Raw genomic sequence first — 8,480 nt, 5'->3', positions numbered from 1 at the left:
GCAGTCTATGATGTTTGTGAAAAATATCCTGCATCCACTTGACATCGTTGTTCACCACCGACATGGCGATGTTCAATGGATGTATGCAGTACAAAGGGTGTAACAAAAACTGATTTGAATCGCAAAATCTTTGTTGATTTAAAAGATGCAAGCGCATCCAATTGAACCAAATTGAATTGTTCAAATACGGATCGCATCTTATTCGTTGGAGAGATACATCCTTGAAGGTGTATGCGGATAAGCCACATATAAGATGGAGACATATAAGATTTGCCTCAGATGTTGAGGAACCATGACCCTCTGGTGACAAATGGACGACTAGCATTTATGGAGCAGGGCAGAAAACAGGAGTGAACTGCTGCTATGGTTGGTAGTACCGCTAGGGAGAGGTGATACATGGGCAGAATGTGAGCGACGTGGAATCTTCAGAACCCCAAATCCACACTACAAATGGTGACGTTTTTTTTCTGGAATCCTGTGGGATTCCCACGGAATGGGACATCAACTTGACCTGACTCACAGGATTTGGAAGGTACCGATTCGAAATTTTGAGGAGCAGACAGGTGTGGGTTTATACAGTAAAACAAAAAAAAATGTTCTTAATATAGCTGTCCTCCAAAATGGGAGTAGTACGGAAGTGGGAGTCATTCAGAACAGGAGTAGCACAGGAGTGGCGTCATTTTCAGCGGGAACGGAAGGTCCAGAACTGGAACAGGATGGGATTTTTTTCCCGGCGAGATTGGGATGGAAAACAACCCCAGTTTCACCCTCTAATCCATATGTGTGTGTGTGAATATATATATATATATATATATATATATATATATATATATATATATATGTATATATATATATATATATATCGATTTCTTTACATCACTGTCCAGTGTACCTTGGAATTCCACAGCCAGCAACCATAGCATAGCACCCATGAGGAGGAAGCAGCTCGAAGGGCAGCCACGGCCAAATACTTGGGATGGGGGGAGGGTGAGGCAAATCCTGTATAGTAAACTGAACGGCAAAAATAAGAACCAGGCCATTAACACCTACACCATGCCAGCAATCAGACACCCCAACTAAGCGCAGTCTCAGGGGGATCGTGCCTTTTCCATTGCCGGGCCTTCCTTATGGAATGGGCTTCCATTAAATGTTAGCAAGCCCTCTCTCTGTCCAATTTTAAAACCCATTTGAAGACACATTTTATTCTTTAGATTTGGACTCAAGATGAGACTGTCACTGTGCTGCTGTTCTTCTGGTATATATTGTAAATGTGTTTATGTGTTTTCATTTTTGTTCTAATTACCTGCTAATTTACATGACGGCATATGGAAAGCGTTTTGTTACAGAACCAGCTGCTGTGAAATGCGCTATATAAATAATATTGTACTGCAAAAATTGTATTTTATTGCATAATACCCAGGCAACTGGAAAAAATGTAAGCCACTGATATCAAGACAGGAAAGCTCCTTACAATACACGAAGGAAAGGGGCCATGGACTAGTGAACAGTGGGCACCATCCAGGTAGAAACAAGAATACATGAAGATGATGGCCACATGGGACAACTTAGTGAATGTTTCAGGGAACAGAAGGCCAGTAAGGAGAAGGAGCCAGATGGACTGTCATGGAAAGAAGTCCCTGCATGGCATGTTCCACGGACAAATTGAAAAAGGCTGATATTGAGAAAACATACCAATGGCTGGAACAGGCTGGAGTGAAAGACATGCAAACTTTAATCAGCTGTTAATCATGGCAGCACAAGATCAGGCCCTAAACACAAGATCAATAGATGCCGGTCTGACACGTCAGACAGAACACCGGATGTGGCCTGTGGAAAGAAGATTCTGGCGGGAAAGGCATACATCGAGTATAAAGCGGTAGCAAGAACAGTGCCCGGGAACCATCCAGACATCTTCGAGAGGCCCCTGAATCGAGACGACGAACACCTCCAAAGGAACAACCAAGATCCTCTGCGACTTCCTGATCCAGACTGACAAACTGGTGATAGCCAACCAGCTTGACATAGTGATGGTAGATAAACATCAGAAGATAGCAGTCAGGATAGAATTTGCAATTCCGAAGAATATCAGGAAAAAGGAACACGAAAAGCTGGAGAAACACCGAAGGAAGAACTACAGAAAATGTGGAGGGTAAAAGCAGCACGGGTGCCACTAGGGATCGGGCCACTGGGAGCAGTAAACTCCAAGCAAGGTGTCTTTGAAGAAGCCTTTGATAATAACAATCCTGCTTCAAAGCAAAATTTCCGACTTCCTGCCGTTTTTCAGTGATGCTTTTTTTACTAGGTCAACTTAAGATATGTCTGCCAAATTCCAAAGTAAAACAGTCTTATAGGGCGGACTTTTTAAAAATTCCCTCAGTCAAGCTTGTATACACCTTAAAAAAGACAGAAATAATTCCAAAATGTCCACTTCAAACCAGAATGACAAATTTCTTTAATTTCTTTTCAATATTCTGTTTCTAAGACACTTTGGTGAGTCTACTCCTGATGTAAATTTAATGAATGATGATTTATGAGGATTAATTAAAAAAAAAAAAATTAATAAAATAAAAAAATCCACAGTCAAACGTGTTTGAAAGAGTCCTGAAAATGTCTAAAATAACCCTAAAAGGGTGGCTTCAAACCAAGATGGCAGACTTCCTTTATGGTCCTGCTATGGCTTCAGGAGACTTTTTTTGCACACTTATTCCCGAAAGACATGTCTTCCCACCTCAGTGAATTTGGCTTTCCAGGGAATGTAGTAGACACTTTTATTATTATTGGATGACAAGTTAGAATCATCATCATAATCATAATGCCCTTTATTGTTATTGTAATCATTGAGCTCCCCTCTCCAGTGCAATATAACAAATAATTGAATTAAATATATCAATTCTCTATATATTTGTCATCATTCACAAATTAAACACTTCCAGTTTCCTTTCTCGTTGCGCTTCCTCTGTGCTCAAATTCCTCTTACTAATTCCCGAGAGCAGCAAACACCCCATACACATTCAACACCATCATCACAGCTGCATGCACACTGCACTGAATACCAGCCCGTTCCCCCTCCTTCTTGGATGAACGCCCGGAGTTACGCGGGGAACAGTGGGAGAGTGAGAAGGCACACTCACCCTGCATTTTAACTAAAGGGGTATCCTTGATTCACGACTGTCCCGACGTACATTATTACAAGGCGTGAGGCGTCTCTCAGTGGCACACCATGTGGGAACTGGGAACACTTCTGTACTTCTGAATGCAGAAAGTTCCGAACAAGATTATATGTAATTTTTTTTACTAGCTATATTGTCTGCCATTTTAGATGTCCAGAACTTGTTGAAATGAAAAATGGCTTATTTCCGTTTTTTTTCATGGAACATGACGATAACTCGACACTTATATGAGATCCCTTGGCGACATGGAAGAAAAAGAAATCCACGCATTCCCTCGCAAAAACTTTGTGCTGCCTCGCAAAAATATATGAGATAATGCAGGTTTTTTTTTTTTTCTTTCCACGAGAACATGTAATTTTGAATGAGCGTTTATGTTCTTCCGGGTCAGTGCCAGTATATTGGAGATGGGTATTCAAAGAGGCGGACTTGGAACGGGTTTTGCAATCAAGACCTGTCTCCGATTCGACATCTTATTTTAAGTCAATTTCAAAGTCGAACGCTCCCAAGGCCGAATATGGGCCACCTTTGTTGCTTTGTTTGTCCCGGAAGAACATAAACCGGAAACGGGAAATTATTTTGTGCTTGACCACAGTCCCCACTTGATTATTTCATAATGTGTTCATAATTGCCTTTAACAATTGTGCATCTTGCAGTAGGCCAAGTTTCTCTTTGAAGATCCCCTGGAAAAAAAAAAGCAAAAATACACCTAAAACCAAAAACGGCAGACTTCCAGGATCTTTCCAATCAATCAAATTTTATTTATATAGCACTTTTAAATTTCATACATACAAATACAACTCAAAGTGCTGAGCAAAAAATTATCCAAAATGTCACGGCCGAACTAGGTGGCACCGCTTTTGCGGCTATCAAGCGTAGGCCACTGAACCACAGCGCTAACTTTAGCCAGCTCCATTTGCATTTTCAATGTTGAAGCCCTGTTTTTTTCTGCTTTTTACACACAACTGGTTCTTCAACAACCACTGGAGAACATGACGCACATGACAAATGTGAGTGTTCAAATCAGGCCAATACTAAATTAAAATGTCATCCGGAAGCCTCTAAGAATGTCATTCATCATTGCTTGGAAAACAGCAGGTGTATTCCTTAGAGTCTAACTGTTAGACTAAACGACATGACAAAGTATTCATAATAACCACGGGGAGTGTTAAAGCCCGTTTCCCATTCATCTTCTCTAATTCGTTTCTCAGGTCGAATTTTGTAAGAATTCTGGCCTGCTGAAAGCAACACATCCGCAGTTGATATGTGGATTGTGTTTCCTTAACTAAAGAAACCCGAGTATGAGAAGTTCCAATTCAGAATTATACAAATGAATAGTCATTCGTTCATGGTTCTCTACTTCCAGATGTTCAGTTTTATTGGTAATCTTAAAAATTGGGCTCCCACCAAGAGCACTGGCCTGCAATGGCTGAGGGAATAATTGAGTTTTCAAACCAAACTTTTTGGCACAGTCCCACTCCATGAAACTTTCATCAGCCTTGGTCTTTTGCTGGATAGACTGTAAGGAGATGACCCGTCAGCCCTCGATAGAAGCAGCTCCTTTCTGCCTAGCGACAACGCTCCGTAGACAGTTTGGCGCGTCAAAGCTGCATGGGTTCGTCTTTTCCTGCTGAGTCAGAATGTTAGGATAATGTGCTTAACCTGTGTAGACCCTACAGCAGCGCTCTGGTGGCGACAACCTTCGATTGCAAGATAACACTCACTATCCCTAGGAAATAGAGTATTACAATAGTAAACCTCAACTAGGGGTGACTATCCAAAACCTGGGTAACTCTTACCTCAAGGCACTCCTTCATATGCTGAAATGACATTCAAATGGCCGACTTTTCGGACACCTGTTCTTCCGGCTTTTTTTTAAATTTCTACTCATGACAGACATGTCCATGCAGTGTGATGTTGCTAAATGAAACTGTCTTCAAGGGCTGAATTTTGGCAGGGTAGCGCTTATTGATGTGGTTTTCACTTGAATTAATAAAATCCCACATTGCAAATAGATGCCAACCCCTCACCACCATAAATGACCAAAAGGTGGTTTTATTACTGTTGCAACAATTCATAGCACAATATGTTGCAGTACTTGTCATTTGCACAAAACAGTGTGACACATTATCATATATTATAGGTAGTTGAATGATGGTGTTTTAAAAAGAAATTACAGCCGATGCTTCTGTGCTGCTTTCTCGCGCATTTGTTTGAATAAATTAAACTCAGGTGCTGACTTTTTTTTATGTACAATGAGTTGTTGGCCTTTTTTTATCCCGGCATTAGGAGGTTGTACAAAACATTTTTGGAATGACATTGATGCTCTGTGGCGATGACACACAAACTAGATTTTCTTTGGATTAAAAGACATGATCAGATATGCATGCAAGTCATTCATGTATTGCATGGTGACAGGAGTTGCTTTGCGAGACTCTTGAGAGATGGGCAATTCGTCCTTGGGACGGAATGGTCCCAGACGGGAGCCCATTTTTAGGGAGAAGGAAGGAGGATGACAATTTTTTTTTGGGCACTTTAAAATCCGGCCCTTTCACGGACAGTTTAGTTTACTGCGCACACGCTAGAGCGAGCGAGAGAGAGACAGAGTGAGAGCGCTGCAACTATTCAAAAACGGGTAAGCGATATACGCGTCGCTGTGTGAAGAAGCAATTTAGATCCAAAATAAGCATCCTAAATTGCGTTTAATTTGAGCAATTCGATAAAGTGCAAAAATACGGCAATCTCTACTGTGTGACCACAGCCGAGTTCATGTATGAATTTGCTTCATGTGGCAACAAGATTGTGCTGAAATTTCTGGTCTCCCAGAATGCCATGCGGCACTAAGGTTGTAAACAACAGCATTTAAAATGCATGTTTTGTGTGAATTAAATTTCTTCCATCCTTATTGTTTCATTATTTGCTAATGTGCTATGCAGTTTGCTGTTGTGTAATATTTTTAGTTTTGATGTGATACCGTGATTGTGAAGGAACTGTGGACAAATGACTTCCCTACACCTCGCCATTATGCCGATGTCCCGAAATTGCTTCTGCCACATTCTACAATGCCACCGCTTTCAAGGCTAAATTTCTCTCTTGTGTTTCTCAAATTGTCCGAATGGTTAAAATTCACCGACGTGTCTGTAATAGGGTGATTTGAAGTGCAAGGATGGAAACCCTTTAAAAGGAGGAAGGTGGTGTTTATTTTTAAGAATAAGGACAAAAGTGTTAGGACGGAAGGGGAAGGGTACCTAGGTCGGAAGCTTACCCAGAACGGAGGTCCCGCCCAAGTGGGGCGGACTGGCTAAATAGGATAAAGTGCCCATTAACGTCTTGAAACACTTCAGTTTGTTTAAACCCAATTATGGATTCCCTATTATTATTGACCCTGAAACACACACCTGAGTAAATAACCCTAAAATATCTACGGCCTCTACAAAATACGATAATTTGTATCACATCATGTCAATCATGTGCCTACACATGAGTCTGCCTGCCAGTGAAAAGCTGTGTATGAGTAACATGATGGGGACGGTAAGATGATTAGCGCGCTAATCGCATGCTACGCAGCACTTCTGGATTAAACGTGACCCAGTAGATTGATGCAATGCACTAAAACAGTCTAATGACATAATAAACAATCTACCTAAATAAACATTTGGAATATATTCTTCATTTATGAATAAAAAGCACAGAAAATGGCCACACCAAGGCAAAATGGCAAATTCTTTTCAGGAAAGGGTTCTTTCCACTTTTCTGTAGGTCTTCTTATGTTAGACATGTCTACCAAATCCCATGTCAATAACTAAAACTGAGCTCAGGGGTGGAATTTTGGAGCGGAGCTATTAGTTTGAAAAAAAAAAAAAAAATAGGAAGTCATTAAACTTCCCATGTTCTTCCCACACACCAGGGAAAAGTAACATTTTCCGCAACATTTTCCATAACATCATCCATAACATTTTAGAATCTGTGCAGTAGGCAAATTTGGTGGCAATCAGACAAAATCTCGAGGGGCAAATTTGTCTCTGAAGCTGAAGGATCACTAGAATTGAGCAAGCTGTTTCAACCCCAAATGGCAGACTTGCTTTGTGTTTTTGGGCAGAGATATTTTATGTTTTTTGATGAGGTTAATACTCATTTTAGACATATCTATCAAGATTCACAGCAAAGATTCTCGGTCAGGCTTGTCTTTGAAGCGCCCGCGGAAGTGGCCAAAGAAGCCTGAAAATTGTCACTTCAAACAAAAACAGCAGACTTCCTTTGTTTTCCAGGCATGGCTTCTTAAGACTTCCAGATCCAACCCAAAAAAGCGGAACAAGCAAAGACACGCCAGTTTGAGATGAACATTTGATACGGGACGGGACGGGTGAGGTGACGGCTCATGGAGGTTAATGTTAATGTTAATTAAAGCATGAGACAAATGACTGAGACAAGGAATTCTCTGTGTTGATGATAAGAGTCTAATATCTTTATCAGACAAAAGAATTTCTTTGTCTTTTCTGACATTGTTTGTAATCTTGTATCTACCAAATTCTTTTTCTGTTTCCGTGTGATCATATCACACTTGCATGCTCTACAGAAGAAATGCACTCTGCTGGTTACATTTGTGTTTCCCCACATCAATCTTTAGACATGATGTACAGTGGAATATCAGTATTTTTATGTTTATTGCACACACGGCAGGATAACTCATCTTTGACCACCCACAATTTTGACATGCAGAAGAAGTTTCATAACATTTGAAAATGATACAGTGGCAATTTTTTTGTCGCCTAACCTTGAATCTGTTGAGTTGCAGGAGAACGAACCATTAACGGGAATAAGGCAGCCGTCCATTGTCAAGCAATAGTGTGTTAATCCGCTAGCCAAACAAAGAACGCAGACGCGGATCGCTCTGTGGAGATGTGATACAAAAAAAAAAAAAAGTTATTATCGTGTACCTATTCCATGTTCCCTGGAACTGGTTTCAGACTAGCTGTATTTTGGACTGGAATTTAGAGTTGTGTATTTTATGACAAGTCTGCCATTCTCCTCTCACATTCTTTGAAGACTTTCTGCCATGTTTTCTTTAGATTACTTTTGGGTGGACTACCAAATTCCATGTTTAGTGAACTGAATTTTGAAGTGGATTGGGGAGTGATCGGAGTTATGGGTTTTTAGGGCGAATCATCATGATGAGGAAAACTATTATGTTTTGTAAATTACCCGCATGTTTTCCAGCATCCGGAATTTGAGACCAGCTGTTCATTCACTCATAATAGACGAGTACTAAAGTTTTTTTGCGGAGTAAAACCAATTTTGGGTGTCAAATATTTT

This window comes from Idiotropiscis lumnitzeri, chromosome 11 (genome assembly GCF_059441095.1).
Source record: "Idiotropiscis lumnitzeri isolate Australia: NSW breed Sydney's pygmy pipehorse chromosome 11, RoL_Ilum_1.0, whole genome shotgun sequence".
Taxonomy (NCBI): Eukaryota; Metazoa; Chordata; class Actinopteri; order Syngnathiformes; family Syngnathidae; genus Idiotropiscis; species Idiotropiscis lumnitzeri.
The sequence above is the reverse complement of the archived record's forward strand: the minus strand, read 5'-3'. Positions refer to the sequence as shown.